General features: G+C 30.6%; 1 long non-coding RNA gene across 1 annotated transcript in view; it reads right to left on the bottom strand.

Annotated features, from left to right (window-relative positions):
* Positions 1-897: 897 nt before the first annotated feature.
* Positions 898-6,864, bottom strand: part of LOC111618953 — a 19,181-nt gene continuing 13,214 nt past the window's right edge. Inside the window, exons 5-6 of the long non-coding RNA XR_002755662.1 lie at positions 1,942-1,988; positions 898-1,848 (exon numbers count right to left, since the gene is read on the bottom strand). This is a non-coding gene — a long non-coding RNA (uncharacterized LOC111618953). The remainder of the gene's footprint in view (positions 1,849-1,941; positions 1,989-6,864) is intronic.

Consider the following 6,864-nt stretch of genomic DNA (forward strand, 5'->3'; position numbering starts at 1 on the left):
CAGCTGGGGTACAACAAAATGTACCGGACTACAGATGGTGGCCCAACCAATACCAGCAGAAATAAAACAGTGTTACAATACATTACACAGCACTGCCAGTGTTTACAGGAATGTTATACAACGTACATTTAGCATAATTACTTTACCCGTTTCCTCACCTCCTGTTCCACGAAAGGCGTATCCTTAGGCTGTAGCTAGTTAGTTGGTAGAACTGGTGGTCTCTCTACTGAAGCCATTGGTGCTTAGAGTCTTTGTTTTATACACAAATTGCGTTAGCCTTCTCCACAGTTTTTTGTTGCTAAATACTTCCGCTGGGTTTGGTGGCCAGTTCTGTCCCTCCACGAGGCATTCGCCTATGAACGGGAGTCTGTCGTCGTCATATTTTGAGCATGTGTAGAGGAAGTGTTCCGCTGTGCCTCACTGGACTCATCACAGTCGCAGAGGTTGTTGTCCATTTTACCGAAGCGGTGGAGATGGCATGAAAGTTGCCGTGCCCAGTCAAAATTTGGGTAGTCTCGGCATTTGGAGTGTAGTGTGTGGCCTTGACACAGTGAGTAATAGATGGAATGAAGGCGCAAGTTTTCCTCCCTGTGTCTGCATTTTCCCATTCGTGTTGCCACTCGTTGAGTGCTAAGTTGGTAAGCTGGTTTTTTTAACCATGAATGAGGAAGTTTCTTGTAGGATGGTTCCCTGTTCAGGATGCAAGCCTTCCTAGCTACCAGGTATATTCTCCCCACCTGACTTTGGTGGGGTTAGGTGCCTGTTGTAGAAGAGGGTCGGTTCTCGGTCCCCTGATTACTTACAAGTCTGGATTTTTTTATGCGCAAATGATTTGGGCACCTAATACTCTGTGCCAAATATCAACTCTTGACATGTACTCCTTCATACCTCTAAGCTGGTAACATAAACCGGTAGTACGATTTTATAAATAAGACATAGTCTTGTCAAAAAGAGAAAAATAAATTATAAAAGACAATTGTATAAACACATCTATATAGTTAAACAAAAAGATAGAATAAATAACAAACACAGGACTAGACTAATCATGGAACAGCATCATCTATGGAGGGAGAGAGAAGTATAAAAGGAGAAATCAAGTGGGGTTAAAACGATGTTCAAGGGAAAGCAAAAGCTTGTTGATGCAAGTTTATTATTGGAATATGTTTAAACCAATCTTCATTATTTTAAATTAATTATATTTTTTTAAAAGCAGGAATATGTTTGGATTGATATTATTGAATATTGCATTAAATATTGTCAGTTTCGAGGAGGTACTTAAAAACCCAGGAATTGAAGTTTTAAATTATTTTACTGTCAGGAATTTTTATGTAATTTTTGTACCAATTTTAAATTGAAATTTTTTAGAGATTGTTGATGGTAAATCTGCTGATGAGGGGACAACAGGTCAGAAACACAAAGATATTGTGTTTGTATTCAGGTGATAAATAAAGACTGTTTTTCTGACTTTGTTTACTTAATTTGCAGAACCAGTTATCCAGTATAATAAGTCCTAATAATAGATAAGTCCTAGTTGATGTTTTAAGTTTAAAGTAATCTAAGTATTTAACGTTACATAAGGTAGAATCAGGCTGAGTTTGGATCATTTCAATTAGATACAGTTATGTACTGTTTGTGATCTCTCTTCCAATGATCCAAGCAAGATGCAAGTAGTGGTCTTGATAGATTGAAGACCAGTAAACTTTGAAGGCTATCCATAAACAAGATGTGTTATTATAACATTTGATTTTTACCTCATCAACAATTTTATAATTGAAAGGAGATTTAGAAGGCACACATACAAATTTTTATCTAAAAACTCTTCATATTAATTTCATTCATCATCATCATCTGTAAACAAATTAGAAATGAAAATTATATTTGTGAAATGCTTCTTATAATAATAAACATTTCATTTTTGTTCATTTATAAAAAATTTGTCACCTTTTAATTTTCCCTCACCATAGTCATCATAATGATGATCTAGTATTCTAAAAATAAAACAAAATTATAAAATATTAAAATAGTTTTCTAATACTAAACAAAAAGATCTGCATTTTCTTACAAGGAGAACCCAATAGTTTGTATCCACAAAATTTCATCAAAATTGATGATTATAATTTTGAAAAAATACAAAATTTCTTATGGACGAATTCTACAAGTGTCAAAAATCGTACTCCTAGAACCTATTTCTGGTGTGACAAAAAAACAAAAGAAAGATCGCTAAGATCTTGTTACCCTACGGGTCGTCATTTGTGACTCATATTACATTTTTCTTTATTTTTTCACATATACCCTTAACTGATTGCTCTGTCCCATCAGAAACTAGGGATTGTATACCGGTTTACCAATAAATTGACAAAAAAACATTTGATAATTTACCGGTAATTCGGTAAATGAAAAATCCATACTAGAAATTTCTATGTAGAAAATATTGTGTTTATAGATATTTAAATGGGCTAAAGAGACATTGAGAAAAAAAAAAAAAAAAAACAAATAAGTGTAAGCAACAATATACCTCATTATCAATTTTATGTGAGATAGTTTTTGTTTAATTTTAATTTAATGACCATTTGTCCAACAAGTGTTGAATCAGAAAGGGTATTCTCAGGATCTGGATTATTTTGTACAAAAATTAGATCAAAATTAAGAGATAAGACTATAAATAATTTAAGTTTCTTGAGAAGTTAATTTTAAAAAATGGTAATCAATAAAATGGTATTAGGTACAATATATTATTTCTGTTGTATTTTTATTTTTCTGTATTATTTTATTTCTGTTTATTTTTATATTTATTATTATAGTTTGTTTAGAATAACACTTTAATTTTTATATTTTTTATATTTGATATCTTTGAAATAAAAATGTGAAATGGAAATCATAATGACTTATATTTTTTATCACCTTAATTTTATTTTTCAAGAAAAAAATTTACTGGTAAACCGGTATTTTAATTTTCATTTACCGAATTACCGGTAAATGAAAAAGTTGGTAAATTTACAATCCTTATCAGAAACTCTCTTTTCACCTGAGGAAGAACTGGAGAAGTTCAAAAATGTTTGTGGTGAACTTTTTCTTGTTTTTTTGTCACACCGGAATAGGTTCTAGGAGTACGATTTTTGTAACACATCCTGGTGTTATTATTGTTGTTGATTTCTACAAGTGTCCTCCTTCCTTTTGTCCTTCATGCACCTTTGGAGGTGATTATGTTGTATTTACTTATATAGACTCTGCCAAGCTGCAGGACCCACTAAGCATTCTCAACAAACTTATGATAAAAGTTTTTCTACAATTATTAATATTAAAACAAAAGACAATCACGAAGTCACAGCAAAACATGATAAGTTAGGGTATCACACGTGAAGATTTTGTTTTCAGGTTTGATCCCTGTATGTGGTGGTTTTTTTACATTTATATCAATAATTTAATCTTATCATTTTTAATATGTTATGTACAACTCAATTGCAAAGTTGCTATTAAAATATGCATGGTTTGTCTCAAATAACACACAAAATAAATATTTTCAAAAACGTTAATAAAGTGTATTTTCCATCCTGTAAACAAAATGTAAGGACTGTGTGAATGAAGTAGCAAAGATTATATGGGCATAGTGCAATGAGCCATTTTTTTTATTTTTTTTTTATATTATTATCCAAAATGCGGTCATATTATTGTGAAATTGTTTCATATCAATTTCAGATTGATCTGATTAATATTTTTTCATAATTTCAACCTTATATACAAAAGAAAATGCACTATTCACTGTCAGAACAAAGGCATGGAAAAATATTTATATAGCAAAAACACACATTGATTTTTAAACTTTGTGTGCTAAAATTTGGCTTTATATTTTATAAATTTTCAATTATCTTCATTTTCTTCTTTCATTTCTTTTTTTCTTCATTATGATAAATAATTTTTCCAATGATTTATTAAGAATTTTTTACCTTATCAGAAAACTCCGTTGATTTCCTATAGAAATACTTGTAATTGAAATCATGGTTCCTTTTTTGAAAAAACTGGTAATCAAGACACATATGTTTCAAATACATCCCATTTTTTAAAACAAAAGAGGGTGAGAGCCAAGACCAGTACCTCCCATTCCGAAAACAGTTAATCTCCCAGCCTAAATAATTAGAGATACTGTATAATAGTGTATAAAATTCTTTTCTGCTCCTACTATAAAGCTGAAGTTTGTTTTGTTTAAAAGAAAACAGATGTGTGTAATCAATTAATGTAGAAAATTCAGCAAATCTGTTTAAATTAATTATTTGCTTTTTTCAAAAATTTGAAACTTAATTGTTTTAAATTTGTATTATACAAAAAATTAAACAATCATAAACAGTAATATGTTTGTAATAAAAAAACAAAAAACAGATTGAATCTAACCTGATTTCCAAACGAGAAATTTCAATTTAAGAAACCTCACTCTCTGATAGACTATGGTTTAACAAATGTTAGTGAGTCTGAATTTTTTATACATCAAGATTTGATTTCTGATCATTGTCTTTACACCCGAGAAAGACTTTGTCGTGGAAAAGAGAAATAAAGTAATCTACTGAAAAATTGGTAGCTGTTTTGNTTATAAATTTTCAATTATCTTCATTTTCTTCTTTCATTTCTTTTTTTCTTCATTATGATAAATAATTTTTCCAATGATTTATTAAGAATTTTTTACCTTATCAGAAAACTCCGTTGATTTCCTATAGAAATACTTGTAATTGAAATCATGGTTCCTTTTTTGAAAAAACTGGTAATCAAGACACATATGTTTCAAATACATCCCATTTTTTAAAACAAAAGAGGGTGAGAGCCAAGACCAGTACCTCCCATTCCGAAAACAGTTAATCTCCCAGCCTAAATAATTAGAGATACTGTATAATAGTGTATAAAATTCTTTTCTGCTCCTACTATAAAGCTGAAGTTTGTTTTGTTTAAAAGAAAACAGATGTGTGTAATCAATTAATGTAGAAAATTCAGCAAATCTGTTTAAATTAATTATTTGCTTTTTTCAAAAATTTGAAACTTAATTGTTTTAAATTTGTATTATACAAAAAATTAAACAATCATAAACAGTAATATGTTTGTAATAAAAAAACAAAAAACAGATTGAATCTAACCTGATTTCCAAACGAGAAATTTCAATTTAAGAAACCTCACTCTCTGATAGACTATGGTTTAACAAATGTTAGTGAGTCTGAATTTTTTATACATCAAGATTTGATTTCTGATCATTGTCTTTACACCCGAGAAAGACTTTGTCGTGGAAAAGAGAAATAAAGTAATCTACTGAAAAATTGGTAACTGTTTTGTTTACCTCTTATGCAATGTTCCCTCTAAACTGCGCGGCTGCGCACTGCTCAAAATGTTACCGCACACGAGAATTTATGTGCCGCACAGCTGAGCATGCACACCAATTTGAATTGTTGTTTACTTATTTCTCACTCTGTCTGCAACATGATTATTGCTGCACATATTTCGATTAAATACATTAAATCATTGACAAAAGATAATATTTTGTATAAAAGTATGTTTTAAAATGAATTTTAATCTCTACTTCAGTGTTTTTTCAACCTGTGGGTCACGACCTTCAGGGGGTCACAAAGCCTTACACGGGGGTTGCAGGTAAAAGAAAAAGACAAGTGTTTGTAGGTCCTACACTACAATAAAAAAACTACAATTTCAGTGAGAAGGCTGTGTGTGTTTATTTTACAGTACAATTGGTTTTTCGATCAATATTTACGTCTGAACAGAAAGAAAATTAAATATGTAGTTTTTAAATCACTGATATAGTTTTAATATGGCCCTGGGGGTTGCCAGAATTTTTTAACTTGTAAAGGGGTTGCATATTCAAGAAGGTTGAAAAACACTGCTCTACTTTATAATTAACTATTCTAATTTTTATAGGAAAAAATAAGATTTTATATATATGCTCAGAAAAATTTTTTGCTCAGAGAAGTATTTGTTCCACTCATCTACAAAAAAAAATTAGAGGGAACATTGCTCTTATGTAATGTCTTGTTGTTGTGTTTTTCTTGGAATTATTTTTATACCTGAAAGTTGACAACTAAACAACTAGCTGACTACCTGCACATTATCTTATTGACTTTTATTAATAAATATTTTCCAAAGAGAGAATATATAAGCAGAAACAGTAATAGTAGAAAAGTATTCCCGAGGAAATTTATATCAGATCATATGCTAGCATTAATAAAACAGAAAAAAAAAGTTGTTTAATTAAGAATGTTAAAAAAAAAGAAATTTAATAGCTCTTGAAGAGCGAAATAGATATCTACAGGAAATAAAAATTTTGAATAAACAAATCAGGAAGAATATTCAGACAGAGAAGTAGAATTATACCTTAATTAATATGCTTTCTTACCACACCGGGTTGTATAACTTCACAACCAACAACTGCCTACCCTTAACCATTAACCAGTGCGAAATTCTTTAAAATCGGCGAACGTTTTCGATTCCCCTCCTGGGATCTTCTTCAGGCTTACTTCTTTATATCTTTCGTTATAACCGGATTCTTTAATTCGAATGTTTTTGAAAAAACGTAACGTGCTATTTTTCGAAAAAATTCCGAAAACGGAAGGAATCCACTTGTTATTTCAAATGTAATTTTCTACCAATGGGGAATCATTGTGTGCATTACGTCATAAAACTTGTCTTATAAACTATATTATGATTTATCGTCAATTAAAAATTGCCATGCTGCAGAGAGATTTATTTCTTCTTTGAAATTAATGCATGCGGATTTACGATCGGCTTTAAATATTTCCAGTGCCTCCAAAGTTCTTAGTTGTTCCGTGTGTTGGGTGGTGCGAATAACATGCGCTTCATCGAAGAAAGGTGTGATGTCCG

The sequence above is a fragment of the Centruroides sculpturatus genome, unplaced genomic scaffold, assembly GCF_000671375.1.
Source record: "Centruroides sculpturatus isolate CEXI.00-Female unplaced genomic scaffold, Cexi_2.0 scaffold66, whole genome shotgun sequence".
NCBI lineage: Eukaryota > Metazoa > Arthropoda > Arachnida > Scorpiones > Buthidae > Centruroides > Centruroides sculpturatus.